Source organism: Marmota monax, unplaced genomic scaffold (genome assembly GCF_021218885.2).
Source record: "Marmota monax isolate L192 unplaced genomic scaffold, Marmota_monax_Labrador192_F-V1.1 WCK01_AAM20220418_F8-fsc00092, whole genome shotgun sequence".
In the NCBI taxonomy this organism is placed as follows: domain Eukaryota; kingdom Metazoa; phylum Chordata; class Mammalia; order Rodentia; family Sciuridae; genus Marmota; species Marmota monax.
In genome coordinates this window covers 4,132,770-4,149,944 of record NW_026692583.1, presented here as the reverse complement: position 1 = coordinate 4,149,944, position 17,175 = coordinate 4,132,770, and the positions used below count along the sequence as shown (strand labels likewise).

General features: G+C 36.4%; 1 protein-coding gene and 1 pseudogene across 10 annotated transcripts in view; one reads left to right on the top strand and one right to left on the bottom strand.

The window, feature by feature from the left end:
• The window catches only part of LOC124093674 (uncharacterized), a 31,503-nt pseudogene extending 15,440 nt beyond the window's left edge, over nt 1-16,063 (bottom strand).
• Nucleotides 1-17,175, top strand: part of Atxn2 (ataxin 2) — a 128,205-nt gene that overhangs the window by 16,443 nt on the left and 94,587 nt on the right. The window lies entirely within an intron of this gene.

Here is a 17,175-nt window from a genome sequence, read left to right as displayed (position 1 = left end):
GAGGTTAAATGATCTGTTAAAATTCATGTAGCTAGAAAGTGGTAGAGATGGAATGACACATTATTATTGTATTACGATGTCTAGAAAAGTATATGTGAGAAGAAAACGGGTGATGGAATTAAGGAATATTAGGATTATTCCCCCACCCTCCACCCTATGAGGATTGAACCTTGGGCCTAGTGGCACGTGTTAGGCATGTACTTTACCACTGAACTACGTTCCCAGTGACCCCCTTCCTTTTATGAGACAGAGTCTTGCTAAATTGCCCAGGCTGGTCTCCAGCTTGGGATCCTCCTGCCTCATCCTCCCTAGTAGCTAGGATTACAGGTTTGGGTGACCATGTCCAGCAGGATCTGTTTCTTTAATTGAACAGAAACTTGAGGCATTAGATTCATTGGGTGAAAGAATGTACAAATCAGAGTGATGGAGATACCGTTTTTTATTTTTATGTGGTGCTGAGGCTCAAACCCAGTGCCTTGTTTGCACGTGCTAGGTGAGCGCTCTACTGCTGAGCCACAACCCCAGCCCCCAAATCAGACTCTTAATGATAAAAAGTGGAGGAAAAAATAGGGAATGTGTATTTGTGAGATGTAATGAATTTGAAGTCTGAAATGCTATAGGAAGTCTGCATCTGCATGTCTGTTTTTTTGGGAGTAGGGATTGAACTCAGTGATACTTTATCTCTGAGCCACATACCCAGCCCTTTTTATTTTTTATTTTATTGATTTAATTTTTAATTTTTGGGGTACCAGGGATTGAACTCGGGAGCACTTAGCCACTGAGCCACATACCCAGCCCTATTTTGTATTAGAGACAGAGTCTCACTGAGTTGCTTAGCACCTTGCCTTTGCTGTGGCTGGCTTTGAACTTGGTGATCCTCCTGTCTCAGCCTTCAGCCTCCCCAGCTGCTGGGATTACAGGAGTGAGCCACCATATCTGGCTCATCTGCATGTTTTTCAAACTCAGTCTTAATGGTCCAGTTCTTGAGGATTGAACCCAGGGCCTCACATACATACTGCTAGGCAAGTGTTCTACCACTGAGCTGCATCCCCAGCTTTTTTTTTTTAATGTATATTTTTGAGTCGGAGTCTCTTAAGTTACCCATATTGGTTTCAAACTTGGTGATGCTCTAGCCTTAGCCTTCCAAGTAGCTGGAATTATAGGCATCCATAACAGTGACTGGCATAAAACAGCTTTATTTTCCTATACAAAACATGCATACATAGTATTTCTGAGCCATGTGATATTTGTAGCATTTTTCTAGAGAGAAAGTTTAGATATCTTATATGAAAACAGTCTATGGAGAACTTAATATTTAGGTGATGATTGTTAACATTTATTGTGTGTCTGTTAGGTTTCAGGAACTGTGCCAGGTAAATTAATTATATACATATCTTTTAATCCTTAGAATAGCTCAGTTTGTCAGATTGGTCATGTCATATTCATTTTACAGATGAGGAAGTGGTGGTTCAGAGAAATTAAGGAACCTGCCCCTAAGGTCAAAGAGCTAGGAATAATGGAGCTGAGATTCTAACTCTAAGCCTTCAAAGCCTTTATTTTTTTATTTGTAATAACTACTCCATAGCCTGTAATACAGGTCTGTGCAAAATGAAGTCAATATAAATCTCTGAAGAAAACAAGTCAGTTGTTAAGTATAAAATGGCTTCATCCGCCTGGGGTTGTAGCTCAGCGATAGAGCGCTTGCCTATGAGCCACTGGGTTCCACTAGTTAGATCCTCAGCACCACATAAAAGTAAATGAAGCAAAGGTATTGTGTCCACATATGGCTATTCAAATTTAAAATCAAGTCCATTGAAAGGTAACAATTTCAATTCCTCACTTCAATCATATTCAAGTGTTTACTGCCTTTTGTGCCTAGAGGCTATCCTACTGGGTAGTGCAATATAGGATATATATCATTTTAGAAAGTTCTTGTAGCCTTGGTTGGAGTCTTAAGATCCCTTTTTACATGAGTTATGCAGTTTTTGGTGTAATAGAGTTACATATAATTGTGCACATGACCAAGCCCCTTATCCTTTGCTTTGAGGAAAACTTCACATAGTTTTTTCCCCTGTACTAGTATGTGCAGGGATTTGATGAAAATGATAATATTAGGTGACAATAGTTAAGGTCTTAATAATGTGCCACATATTATGGAATATCATTTATGAGAAGATACAGTTTTATTTTATTTTTTTAGTGTTTGATGGACCTTTATTTTATTCATTTAGTTATATGCGGTATTGAGAATCAAACCCAGTGCCTTACACATGCTAGGCAAGTGCTCTACCACTGAGCTACAGCCCCAGACCTAGAAGGTACTATTTCTATCCTCATTTTGTAAATGTTGAAGTTAAGAAAGAGCTGAAGTCATGGGGTTAAAGTCACAGAGCTGGGAAGTGATAGGGCCAGAATTTAAAACCAATGCCTTTGTGGATGATAGGGTTTTTGTTTGTTTGTTTGTTTTGTTTTTGTTTTATTTTGAAGCCATTTTATTTTCTAAATTGTGAGTACTGCTTAGAAAAAATAAGTTAAACATAAAAAAATTTATCTTTTTTTTACATAAATAAGTGCCCAATCTTTGTCCTAAAAACAAGAAACTAGAAATTTTTCATGCAGAATAGAAGCTGCCATGAGATACTGTACAAAGATAAGAAATTAAATATTGCTTGTGAATTAGAAATTTTTTTTTTAAGAGAGAGTGAGAGAGAGAATTTTTTAATATTTATTTTTTAGTTTTCTGCGGACACAGCATCTTTGTTTGTATGTGGTGCTGAGGATCGAACCCAGGCTGCATGCATGCCAGGCAAGCGCGCTACCGCTTGAGCCACATCCCCAGACCGAATTAGAAATTCTTAATGAAATTTAGGCTCACCAATAAAGACTAGGTTTCTACAGAGCTCTAACATCACATCTCCATATAAAGTCTGCTGAGAAGAAGCATCCAGGCATTTCCATTCTTCAGAGAAACCAATGGCCACATCCCTTAATGTCAATGGTTCCTGTGATTCTGTAGTCTTCTGAGCTTGTAGGTATAAGATCACTTGTTCAAAGCCAGCCATCCTCAGCAACTTAGTGAGGCCTCTAAGAAACTCAGCAAAATCCTTTTTCTATATAAAATATGTGATAAAGGGCTCAGGATGTGTCAACCCAGATTGAATCCTGGGTTCAATCATTTTCTGGCTTTTAGTATGCTTAGTGTTCCTCCTATAGTTTTTTTTTTTTTTTTTTTTTTTCAGCTCCTGTGTAGCACAGGAACCTGGGGCTCCAGATCTATGACAGGAAACATAGAAATGGATTCAAAGAATGGCAGGCTCCAGGAAAAAAAAAAAAAAAGATGTTTTGAAACAGTGATTCTACATGATTATATGACTGTATTAATCTGGCAGTTGTTTTTATCAATGTAGAGTTGCCAGCCCACCTCATTTTGCTAAAAAAATAAATTATAGCTTTACTATATTTGGATTGTCATGGCCTACTTCCCAGTGCCACCCCTCTTGACTCATCAGTGAGGAAATATTCAGTAAGTATTAGTTACAGAATTTTCCTTTCTAATACTACTAATAGTAATAATAATATAATAATAATTCTTCCTGAAATGGGAAGAGCAATGTCGCTCACCTAAGTGATTAAATGTAAGAGCTGGGATTCAATTTGTTCTTTTTTTTTTTTTTCTTAAGGCATTTTATTTTATTTTTTATATTTGTAGTTAATGGACCTTTACTTTTTATTCATGTGTGGTGCTGAGGGTTGAACCCAGTGCCTCACACATGCTAGGCAAGCACTCTGCCACTGAGCCACAACCCCAGCCCCTCAATTTGTTCTTAGCTTATTTTTCTTTTCTTCCCTTTTCTCTTTTCCCCTCTATTCTTCTTTCTCCTTTCCCCGCCACCGCCACCTTCTTGAATTGAACCCAGTTTGAATTCAATACCACTGAGCTATATCCCCAGCCCTTTTTATTTTTAGAAATATTTTTCCTTTAAAAAATTTTTTTTTCTTTGTTGTTGATAGATCTTTATTTTATTTATTTATACGTGGTGCTGAGAATCGAACCCAGTGCCTCACACATGCCAGGCAAGTGCGCTACGGATCAGCCCCAGCCCATCCCCAGCCCTTTTTCATTTTAAGACAGGATCCAGATAAGTTGTATTATCATGCCTAGCTTATTATGCTTTTCTGGATGGCTGTAGTTTTTCTTCAATATACAGAGAAATTGAATTAGCCAATACTTGTCATGATTCATATAAATTACAGAATAATTTAGAACTTAATTGTTCAGTAATTTAGAGTATAGGAAATATTCAGTAAATATTATAGAATTTCCCTTTTTTATAATAATCCCTAAAATGGGAAGAAAAATAAACATGACTCATCTAAGTGATTAGATTTAACATGGCCAGCTCTCTGTATTTGCAGGTTTGTATCCTCATATTCAGCTGTCTGTAGATCAAAAATATTTGAAGCAGAATATGGTAGGTATTGTATGCTTGTGTTCCCGGCTGTTTGGAAAGCTGAGGCAGGAGTATCATTTGAGACCAGGAGCTTAAGACCAGCCTGGGCAACTACAACAACAACAAAATTATTATTTTTTTTTAAGTTGTATTGCTGGGCGGGCAGGATGGCGCATATCTGTAGTCCCAGCGGCTTGGGAGGCTGAGGCAGGAGAATCGTGAGTTCAAAGCCAGCCTCAGCAACTTAGTGAGACCATGTCTCTAAATAAGATATTTTAAAAGGCTGGGTATGTGGCTCAGTAGTTAAGTGCCCTGGGTTCAATCCCCGGTTCCCCCCTCCCAAAAAAATGCATCTGTATTGAACATTTACAAAGTTTCTTTTTTTAAATTTTTTATTGTTTTTCTTTCATTATTTCCTAAAAAGTACAGTGTACAACTAGGTACATAGCATTTACATTGTATTCATTATTAAGTCCTGCACATAGGTGATGATTAAAATAGACTGGAGTGTCTGCCCTATGAAGTTTATATTCTGGTGGTGGTTGGTGTTGGTGATAGGCAGGGTCAGGAAAAAGGTGATCATATAACAACATAATTTCAGATAATAAGTACTATGTTTTACTAAATATTAGTTCCTTAAGTATTAAAATGGCAATAAAATAGTTGTTAGGAAGCTATTTTATTTTTATTTGTCTATTTTTAAATATTTATTTTTTATTTTTTGGGTGGACACAATATTTTACTTTTATGTGGTGCTGAGGATTGAACCCAGCGCCCTGCACATCCCAGGCGAGCGCATTACTGCTTGAGCCACATCCCCAGCCCTAGGAAGCTATTTTAAATGGGTAGTCAGGGAAGGCATCTGTGAGCAGATAACTTTTTTTTTTAAATATTTTTTACTTGTTGATGTACCTTTATTTTTTTTTTATTTATATGTGGTGCTGAGGATTGAACCCAGTGCCTCACACATGCCAGGCAGGCTCTCTGCCACTGAGCCACAACTCTAGCCCCTAGCAGGTAACTTTTAAGTTGAAACCTTAGGACTATCTGGAAGGAAGAGCATTTTAACATCTTTCATGGAAAGAAGTTAGTAGTTTATAGTTCACTTACTATGCCAAAGATAATTAGTTACATCTATACAGCTAGTCTGGTTTTACAACTGTGGATCAATAAAGTATTTTGATTGCATAAATGTATTATCAGGCTTGTTGAAGTAGTGCTAGAAACTATTGAAAGGCATGTAGAGGTACAATGTTAAAAATGGTGATGAATGAGCAGAAAGGTGAAAAAAAATTCTGTAATTATATTGTACTTTGTAATTACATTGGCAGTACCCGTAGAAAATTGTATGTCCTCCCAACCTGGCAAGTAAGTATTGGGGAATGAACCCACAGGGCTTTGTGCATGTTAGACACGAGCTCTACCACTGAGCTGAATCCGCAGTCCTCCCCTTCTCTCTTTATTTTGAGACAGTCTCAAATTGCCAAAGTTGCCTTGAACTTGCTATCCTCTTGCTACAGTGTCCTGAGTAGCTAGGATTACTGGCATGCACTATCATGTCTGTCTCATTCTTAGAATATTGAAACAGAAATGGAAGGAGATTTTATTCTTAGATTATTCAACATATTTCAGTTGTCAGGATGCCACTGGAGTGCTTGCATATACTTATTAGGCAGCAGTAGTGAACAAGACAGACAAAATATTCATATGGAAATACTTTCCCTATCAACTTCTGAGGTCTAAGCTGTTTGAGGACAAAGCTGTATTCATCTTGCTTGTTCAATAAATATTTGTTAAATGTAAAGTTTAAAGAAGCTACATTTTTTGAGAGCTTCTGTGTGTCCATCTCTTTACATTTTATATAAAGTATAATTGATGAATAGTAATCTCCACATTTTAAAGTGTACAGTTTCATAAGTTTTGACCAAATGATTATATATGCATATATTCATAGCTCATATCTTCATATTCATATTCATATCTCATATATTCATATTTTTTGTTCTTATTTGATCCTCACAAAAGTGCTGACATTTTCTCCTCTTTCTGTTTAACAGATAAGCATATTGGAGATCAATGTGGTTAAGTAATCATTTTGAGTACACAGTGAGTCAGAATTTGAAGCAGAGTTGTGAAGTGGTAGAGTAGTTGTTTGTGTTTAGTAAGTTTAGTTTTGTTTTTAAGCATTGCACTCTGGAGAACTATTACATCCTGTGGGTTTTCTATGTTAGGGAAAATCTGAAATCTCATCTATAATTTATCCACAGGACCCTCATATTTATTTATTCTGCTGTTGTAATTGATATTATTTTTAGCAAAAAAATTAATTTTGATCAAACCCCAAATATCCATTTTTTTTCTGTTTGTGATTTGTTATCCATACATAAGAATGCATTGCTAAATCCAAGATCCTGAAGTTTTACCCGTTACTTTTTTAAAGTTTTGTAGTTTTAGCTGTTACATTTAAATGATTGATGTATTTTGAGTTAATTTTGTATATATATGATATGAGGTTGGGATTCACCTTCATTCCTTTGCATGCAGTGATCCAGTTGTCCCAGCATTGTTAAGACTTTTCTTTCCCCATTGAGTTTTTCTGGCACTGTTGTCAATCATTTGGTAGCAAATGAAACAGTATTTCTGGAATTAATAAATTCGATAAAATCAGTTCTGTTTTATCGAACTATATACTCTATTCTAGTATCACACAGTTTCGATTACCTCCCCAGATTTTTTGAAACATTCTGACATCAGGTCGTCATTAAAATCTTCTATTTGGGAGCTGGGGGTGGGAACCTAGGGCTTCAAGCCCACATGCAAGGCAAGCTCTTTACCATTGAGCTATATCCCAGCCCATATCATGTCATTTTTTAAGTAAATATTTCAATGTATCTCTAAAAGAATGTAAAGCTAAGAAAAAGTAACATTGATACATGTAAAAAAATTAACATTAATTAATTTAATACCTAGTCAGTTCAAATTTTCTTAATTATTTCTTAACTTTCCCGAACCCCCAAACAGAGTCTTGAACCCAGGGGCACTCTACCACTGAACTACATCTCCAGTCCTTTGTACTATTTGAGCTAGGTTATGCCTAGTTGTTGAGGCTGGCCTTGAACTTGTGATCCTCCTGCCTTAGCATCCTGAATCACTAGGATTACAGGTGTGCCCCAATTGCATCCAACTTCTTTTTTCTTTCTTTCTTTCTTTCTTTTTTTTTTTTTTTTTTTGTGTGTGTGTGTGTGTGTGTGTTTTGGGGGTTGGTAATGAGGATTGAATCCCCAGGGCCTTGTGAATGCTAGGCAAGTCCTCTATCACTAGGCTACATCTGTAGCCCAAATGCTCATTTTATATATATATATATAGACACACACACGCACACACACACATAATAGTTGTGTATGGACTCAGTGCCTTTATGTGGTGCTAGGATTGAACCCAGTGCCTCACACTTGAGAGGCAAGTGCTATACCACTGAGCCATCATATTTTTTTATTTAACATTTTTAATCATTTAAGACTTTTTACATTTAGATCATTGGTCCATTTTGAGTTAGTTTTTGAATAGGATGTGAGGTAATAGTTTAGTTTCATTTATTTGCCATTAGCTGTATTTAATACCTTCAGATATTGCACAACCATCACCACTATCTAGTTTTAGAACAGTTTTTTATCAACTTTAAAGTTAGCATTTTAAAAATGCTATTATAAATGGTGTTGTCTTATAGTTCTAATTTTTACTTGCTTGTTGTTCTGACATAGATATAGAAACTTTTTCCTCAGTTAACAGGGTCTAACTGTGTTGCCCAGGCTGGCCTTGAACTTGTCATCTTCCTCTCTCATTCTCCTGAGTACTTGGAATTAAAGGTGGTTGCCACCATGCCTGGCTTAGTTGTAGGATTTTTGTATTATATCTAGGACCTTATATATCATGGTCTTAAAGTTCCATTATCATTTCTAGTAGCATTTTTTCACTTAGAATTTTCTGCATAATTGATCATCATATCTTTAAAAAAAAAACTTTATTTCTTTTACTTGTATACCTTTGTTTTTATTTATTTACTTTTATGTGGTCTTGAGGATCGAACCCAGGGCCTCGGAGGCACTAGGTGAGCCCTCTATCGCTCAGCCACAAGCCCAGCCCATCATCTTTTTTTTAAATTTTTTTTCTTGGAGGCTGGGGATGTGGCTCAAGCGGTAGCACGCTCGCCTGGCATGCGTGCGGCCCGGGTTCGATCCTCAGCACCACATACAAACAAAGATGTTGTGTCCACCGAAAACTAAAAAATAAATATTAAAAAAATTTTTTTTTCTTATAGTTGGAACAATACCTTTGTTTAATTAATTAATTAATTAATTTTTATGTGGTGCTGAGGATCTACCCAGCACCTTGCACATGCTAGGCGAGTGCTCCACCACTGTGCCACAACTCCAACTCTACATAATATATTTTTTAAAGTGTTTTTCTTCTTCCTGTCCAATCATTTTACCTTTTTTTCTCAGCCTATTTGCAGTTAACCTCATTTTTTATTGTTTATTGTAAATGGGTTTCAAATGAGGTTTACAAGTTGATATATCTCTTTTTTTCCGTTTTCATTTATTTGCTAGGTACTTTTTTTTCCTTTTTTTTTTTTTTTTTAAAAAAAGTTGTTGATGAACCTTTATTTCTATGTGGTGCTGAGAATTGAACCCAGTGTCTCACACATTCTAGGCAGGTGTTCTACCACTGAGCCACAACCCCAGCCCTGCTAGGTACATTTTGATTCATTGATCAGTGTAGAGTTTTGCCCTTGTGGAGCTTGCTCATAGTATTTTTCATCAAATTTACATTAGTGAAATACCTTGATTTTTTTTTTTTTATTTTTTTTTTATTTTATTTTTTTCCTTCAATATGTGGGTCAACCTCAAATTCCAATATAAAAGGTTGGTGGAGTTATTTTTCAAACACAATTTTTAAAATTTGTTCTTTTTAGTTATACATGACGTTAGAATGTATTTTGACTTATACATACATGGAGTTTCTGGTTGTGTGTTCATATACAAACACAGGAAAGTTATGTCTGATTAATTCTCCTGTCTTTCCTATTCCCATTCCCCTTTAGTCCCCTTTGTCCAATCCAGTGAACTTGTATTCTTCCCTCCCCCCTTATTGTGTGTTAGCATGTTGCATATATTTTAAACAACCCTTTAATAATTTATCAATCCTCTGTACCATGAATAAACAAACATATAACTAAATAAATAAAAATAGAAAAGAACCATTCTCAGTCCAGATGTAAGAACAAAACAAGTTATAAGCTATAGTTAACTGACTCTTAGATTAAGAGCTTAATGACTGACTACTTTGAGAGGATTCTCTTCCAGTTTTTCTTTCCTGATACTTGACTGGGCTCATTAATACGTTAAGTATTTTATTGTGTGTCATATATAAGGCATGGTTTCTGTGCTATTAGAAAGAAAGATAAATACTGCATGCCCAGCTTACTGGTTTAGGTTTTAATTTGTCTCAGAGCTCCTGGTCAGGGGTAAGAAGTTGAAGTTTTTTTGTTTTACCTGTGGTACTGGGGATTAAACCCAGTGCCATGTACCTGCTAGGCAAGTACTTTATTACTGAGCTACACCCCAGTCAGGACTGTATTTCTTTAGTCCTACAGTGTGCCTTTAGATGTGGCTACCTCTACTTGTGGTACTGATCAAAATTTTCACAAAGATAACTGCTTGATGTCCACATAGTTTTCTCAAACGTGTGACTATGATTCCTTGGAGGATGAATACACTTTAGCGCCCAGCTAAAGTATATTTGTATTTCTTAATATCAAGGACATTCTCTTTCAAGACCAGAATATAGTTGTCAAAGTAATTAGCCCTGTGCATAACTACTGTCATATTTCAGACTTTTTTCAAATTTTTTTGTGCAAAAAAACCCATATACATTGAATTATAATTTTTTTTGAAGTTGTAGTTGGACACAATACCTTTGTTTTATTTATTTTTAATGTGCTGAGGATTGAACTAAGGGCCTCGCACATGCTAGGTTAGTGCTCTACCGCTCAGCCCCAGCCCCTACTTATAGATCTTAATATAGCAAAATGTAAATGAAAATTGAAACATTGCTTATTATACAGTAGCTTTAAAATTATTTAATATGAAATAAGAAGTGGAGTTTCTCCAGAAAAAAAATATTTGTGTGACATTTGCCTTACCTCAGAGTTTATGTGCTAAGAGTTTTTAAAAAAAATCAGTAACCAGGCTTTTATGTTTAAATTGAAAGGAATATGTAAGTATAAATGAATAACTTTCTTTTATGTAGTAGCAAAAAAGAGTCAATAATCCTCTCAAGCAAAAGACTATTTTATTTCCTCCTAACTTGGATACATCATAAGCATAATCCACAAATGATATTGGAACAGGTAATGGGCACATGGGATTCATCATTCATTTCAAAGTGTGGTAGCTGCTGGCTCACCAGCAGTAATTCAGCTGTCTTGCCTGAACGATTATCTCCATCTGAAAGACATACTCTTTAGAAACATATTTTCTGTTAATTTCTGTAGGACTTCCTTTTGGTATAATATGAAAGTTCCTGGTCTCAGCAAAACCTGAGTTATAAAATTGGCCCCAATGCTGAGTAATTTTCTTTTCAAAACCCAGCCATATATACCACCATTTCCTTTGTAGTGAGTTCCAGAGACAATATCAAAATTGCCTTTTTGCTTCATGGTGTGAGAAAGCAGTATCCATATTAATTCTGTAGTGTATAATATGTAATTCTGTAGTTTTCTGTGGCATGTTCCGGTCTATGGATATATGCAGGTTCTATACCAGTTCTTTTCCTCTTTTGATCTTAGAAGAATTTGTTTGGACTGAAGATCTTTTTCAACTGTTTAGCAACATACTTTTTTCTAGTCCAGGAACCAGTCCAAGATGGTATATTGCATCTTCAGTTACATTTCTCTTTTGGTTCTATTTAATCTGAAATGATTCCTTAAGGTTTGTGTTTTATGGATTTACACTTGAAAATTTCGGGTTGTTTTTTAGAAGATCCCCCAGGGTTTGTCTGCTGTTTGCTCTCGATTAGTTTTAGGTATGCATTTTTGGCAGGAATAACACAGAAGTGATTGGTATGTTTTTTCTCATTATATCAGGAGGTACATGATGTATATTTATCTTATTGCTGGTGCTGTTAACTTTGATTACTTGGCTAGGGTGTGTCTGCTAGGTTCACTGTAAGATTATTTTTCACTTTGTCATTAGTATCTTGTTGGGGGTTTCTTTGTGTCTATATAAATATCCTGTTTCAGGGCTGGGATTGTGGCTTAGCGGTAATCGCTCACCTAACACTTGTGAAGCCCTGAGTTCGATCCTCAGCACCACATAAAAATAAAGGTCCATCAATAAAAAGTATTTTTAATAAATAAAATATCCTGTTTCTTCTTTTTCTTACTATTTTAAACATCCACTGAGGATTTTTTGCCTGAAGTAGTTGTAAGAATTGTTGTTTACCAAATGGTGATTTCCCATTCACCCCAATTACATCATTCCTCCTTTTTTAAAATTTTAATATTTTTTTAGTTGAGTTTTTACTTTATTTATCTGTGGTGCTGAGGATCAAACCCAGGGCCTCACACATGCCAGGCAAGCTCTCTACTACTGAGCCATAATCCTAGCTTCCATCTATTTTTAACATTCTATCAATCTGACAACTAAAAACGATAGAGGAATGGGACTGGGGTTGTGGCTCAGTGGTAGAGCGCTTGCCTGGCATGTGTGAGGCCCTGGGTTATTAGATCCTCAGCACCGAAGATAGATAAATGTATGAATGAATAATACAGGTGGAATTTGAGGCAAGCTTTGTAGGTCAGGGCTCTTGGTTTAGAATGGCCCAGGTTATTTCTGTGAAGAATTTATCTTCAGTAGCCCCAAAGATATGTGAAAGGGTACAGAGAGTCCAGGAAGACTGCCTCTTTTTTTTAAACCCAATGAATTGACACTTACTTCAGATAAAGAGGAACATCTTATAATGAAGAAACATTTTTTTGTTTTAAAGAATTTTGTCTGATATTAAAACGGCTGCTCTAGCTGTCTTGTGCTTGTTTCTATGTCTTTCCATCTTTTTATTTTCAGTCTTTCTGTTTTTGAATCTGAAGTGTCTAGGCAGAGTATAGTGGGATCTTTTTAAATCTAATTTGACAGTCTGCCTTTTGATTGGATTGTTGTTATTAATAGAATTGTATTTGACTGCCGTTTTACTTTTTCTTCCTTTCTTTATTCCTCCTTTGCCAGTTTCTTATGTACCAGTGAGTATTTTCTAATGTGGCATTTTCATTTCTTAAAACAAGATTTTTTTTTTAAAAGTCACTTCCTTAATTGTCATTCTTAGGCTTATCGTGTACAGTCTTCCTATTGTATCCAAGGTGGATTGGCTCCAGAATGCCTTTCGGCATTGTTAAAAATCTGAGGATGCTCAAGTTCCTTATATAAAATGGCCTAGTATTTGCATGTAACATGTACACATGTTCCCATTTACTTTAACTCATGTCTAGATTACTTGTAATACCTCATACAATGCAAAAGTCTGGTAAATGGGTGTCATAGTGTATAATTTAATGATAAGAAAAACATTCAACATAGACACATTTTTTTCTTAAATATTTTTGATATACAATTTGTTACATCTGCAGCTTGGGACCCATGGACACAGATGACGAACTGTGTGTCTTAACCCACGTAACTTAAAATTTATACCTATTTCCAGTGAGATAAAGAAAAGTTACTCCTGTGTAACTCGCATTTCCTTTTCCCTGTTTTTGTGGTATCATTGTTGTAAGTATACCTACAAATGTTTGAAACCCAGTGATAAATTGTTATAATCATTGTTTTATATAAATTGGTGTCTTTTAAATAAGCTGAGAAGAAAGGAGAGCAAGTATATATTAATAGCTTTTGCTAAATGGACTCAATGGCACATACCTGTAATCCCAGCTACTCCCCAAAGGCTGAGGCAGGAGGATCACATGAGTTCAGCCTGGGCAACTTAGGGAGACCCTGTCTCAATAAAATTATGAAAAGGATTGGGAATATAACTCAGTGGCAGAGGGTTTGCGTAGCTTGGGTAAGGCTTTGTGTTCAATCCCCAGAACTGTTTTTCTCTTCTTTTTTAAAGAAGCTTTTGTTATGGTAAAAGTCTTATTTATTGTTTCTGGTGCTTTTAATTTGTTCCTCTCTAGAGTTATTCATTAGCCCATACAACTTTGCTTTTATTCAGTTTTTTTGTGTGTGTTATTGGCAATATGTTAGCTTTTTATTTTGTATAATCTGAGCAACACTTTGCATAATACTGTTTTATATGGTTGAATTTTAAGTCATTAATAGAAGAAAGAAGAAAAATACATATATACTATCTTGTAATTAAACAATTACTTTTCTTGGCTCTTGGGGTTCTTTGTGGATTAAAATTACTGTCTAGTTAATTTTTTTAGCCTGAAGAACTTTTTTAGTGCTACTAGTAGTAGATACTCTCAAAATTTTTTGTTTATCTGAGAATAATTTTTTTCACCTTTACTTTAGAAAGAGCTTTGCAGGATTTAGAATCTTGGTTGACAGTTATTTTCTTTGGATACTAAGAGCTTTGCAGGATTTAGAATCTTGGTTGACAGTTATTTTCTTTGGATACTTTGGATACATTGATCCCATCTCTGACTTTTATTGTTTCTAATTAGAAGTTGGTGGCTGCCTGGTGCACGGGGACATGCCTGTAATCCCAATGTCTCTGGAGGCTGAGGCAGGAGAATCACGAGTTCAAAGCCAGCCTCAGCAAGTTAGTGAGGCCCTAAGCAACTTAGTGAAACCCTGTATATTTAAAAAAAAAAAAAAAAAAGGCTAGGGATGTGGCCCAGTATTTAAGAACCCCTGGGTTCAATGGACCTTTATTTTATTCATTTATATGTGGTAGCTGAGCACTGAACTCAGTGTCTCCACATGCTAGGCAAGTGCTCTACAACTGAGCCACAACCCCAGGCCTTAAATAATTTTTAAAATACTTTTTAGTTGTAGATGGACACAATACCTTTATTTCATTTATTTATTTTTATGGGATCCTGAAGATTAAATCTTAGTGCCTCACACATGCTAGATAACTACAGCCCCAGCCCAGCTTTCACCATTTTTACGATACTGTACTTGATGTTTTTATTTTGGAGACAGAGTCTCAAACTTGAGATGCTTGAGTTGTCCCCAAGTAGCTGGGACTACAGGCGTGAGCCACCTTATCAGTGGGTTTTTAAAATTCTACTTGAAGGAAGTTCATTGAGTTTTCTGCTGTGTAGGTTTAATGTTTTTCAGTAAATTTGGGATTTCACATCCATTATTCCTTTTAGCATTCTCCTTTTTATTTTATTTTGCTGGTTTTCCTTTATGTGTATTTGGACCCATGGTATCCCACATTTCTTTGGGGCTGTTCTCTTTTTTTTTTTTTTTTTTTTTTTTTGTAGTACTGGGGCACTGGGGGTTGAACTTAGGGGCACTCCATAACCAACATGTTTAAAAAAAATTATAGATATATTATATTTTAGTTGTTGATGGACCTTTATTTCGTTCATTTATTTACATGTGGTGCTGAGAATCGAACCCAGTGCCTCACACATGCTTGGCAAGTGGCAAGTGCTCTACCACTGAGCCACAACCTCAGATCCCATCCCCAACCCTTTTGATACTTTATTTTGAGGTAGGGCCTCACTAAGTTGCTCAGGCTGGCCTCAACCTTGCAATCCTCTTGCCTTAGCCTCCCAAGATTACAGGCATGTGCCACTCTGCCTGACAAAACTGATTGGGTTTATTTTTATTCACTCTTTTTCTCCCTGTCTTTGAATTTCATAATCTTTTTTTTTTTTTTTTTTTTTGGATCCAGGGGTGCTTAACCACTGAGCCACATCCCCAGCCCTATTTTGTATTTTATTTAGAGATAGGGTCTCACTGAGTTGCTTAGCTCCTTGACATTTTGCTGAGGCTGAATTCATGATTCTCCTGTCTTGGTCTCCGGAGTCACTGGGAGTACAGGCAAGCACTACATGCCCGGCTCATAATCTATCTTGATCTGCAAGTTTATTATCAGTTCAAGTATCTGTTGAGCTCCTCTGGTGAATTTTTTAAGTTGTTGTGCTTTTCAATTGTAGGATTTCCATTTGCTTCTTTTAAATCAATTTTCTTTATCAACAGTCTCTATTTGATGCAGTCTTGTAATTATACCTTTCTTTACTGGATTTAATCAATATTTTTTTAGTTTTTTTTTTTCTTCTTGTTCTTTTTTCTTTTTTGTACTAGAAATTGAACCCAGGGGCACTCTACCACTAAATTACATTCCCAGGCCTTTTTATTTTTATTTTGAGACAGTTTTGCAAAATTGCTGAAGCTAGCCTCAAATTTGCAGTCTGCCTACCTCAGTCTCCTGAGTTGCTGCGATTACAGTTGTATGCCACTTTGGCTGGCTCCTTTAGTTCCCTAACCTGTTGATAGTGACTGCTTTTGTTTTTGTGTATTTAGTCTGACATCCAGTCACATAAAAGCAGTTTGTATTGGTATTACCTTCTCCCCCTCACCCACAAGGGTTGGGGTCATGCTTTTCCATGTCTTGTAATTTTTTTTGTTGAAAATAGATTATTACATTCATATGTGTTCATGTCCATATGTGTTGTGTGCCCCCACCCCATCTTGCCCCCAGTACTGGGGATTGAACCCAGGGGCACCTTAGCAGAGATAAGTCTCCAACCCTTTTTTAAAATTTTTAATTTTGAAACAACATCTTGCTAAGTTGGTAGGGCTTCCCTGAGTTGCTGAGGCTGATCTTGAATTTGCAATCCTCCTGCTTCAGCCTCCCATATTGCTGGGATTACAGGCATGGTAAACCTGGCCCGGCTAGTCTTGCCTCTCTTAATGATGGTGTTAATGATAGTGTAATTATACAAACCTAAGATGGAACACTAGTCACTAGGCAGTATTACTTGTGAGTCCACTATCTCTATAATGTCTGTGGTGCATGAATGTATTTATTTATTTTCATGTTTAATGGCTGTGGTTGACTTTAGTTAGTCCTATCCCTTCCCTGCCCCCTGTACTGTCAGCCTCTGCTGCCCCATCTGGGGCTCAGCCTTGAATGTGCCCACAATCGCTCCAGAATTGGTTTTGGCATGGATTTGTCTCTCCTTGATATCACCTAGCTGTTAAGCTACAGTAATTGTTAGCTGATTATTATCTTGATCTTAATGATGACTTGGGCCATAAACTTCTTCACATTGATTTGATCAATTTTGAGCTCCTTTGAAGGGAGAGTTCCTAAAGTCAGTAATGAGATTGTTTTGATCTCTGGAGAAGTCTCAGCTGTCCTTCATTCTGGCCACAAAACTAGCCAACTTAGTTGAATTTATCTTCAGTGAGTCTACCAGGCTTCACTTTTTGTGTGTGTGTGATGAGGTACTGGTGATTGAACTCAGGGGCACTCAATAACTGAGCCACGTCCCCAGCCCTATTTTGTATTTTATTTAGAGACTCACTGGGTTACTTAGCACCTCACTTTTGCTGAGGCTGGCTTTGAACTTGGTGATCCTCCTGCCTCAGCCTTCCGAGGTTTCTCTCAAGTTGCTGGGATTACAGGCCTGTGCCATCATGCCCAGCAGCCTTCGCTTTTTTTTTTTAAGCTTTATTTATTTATATTCTTTTATGTGGTGCTTTGG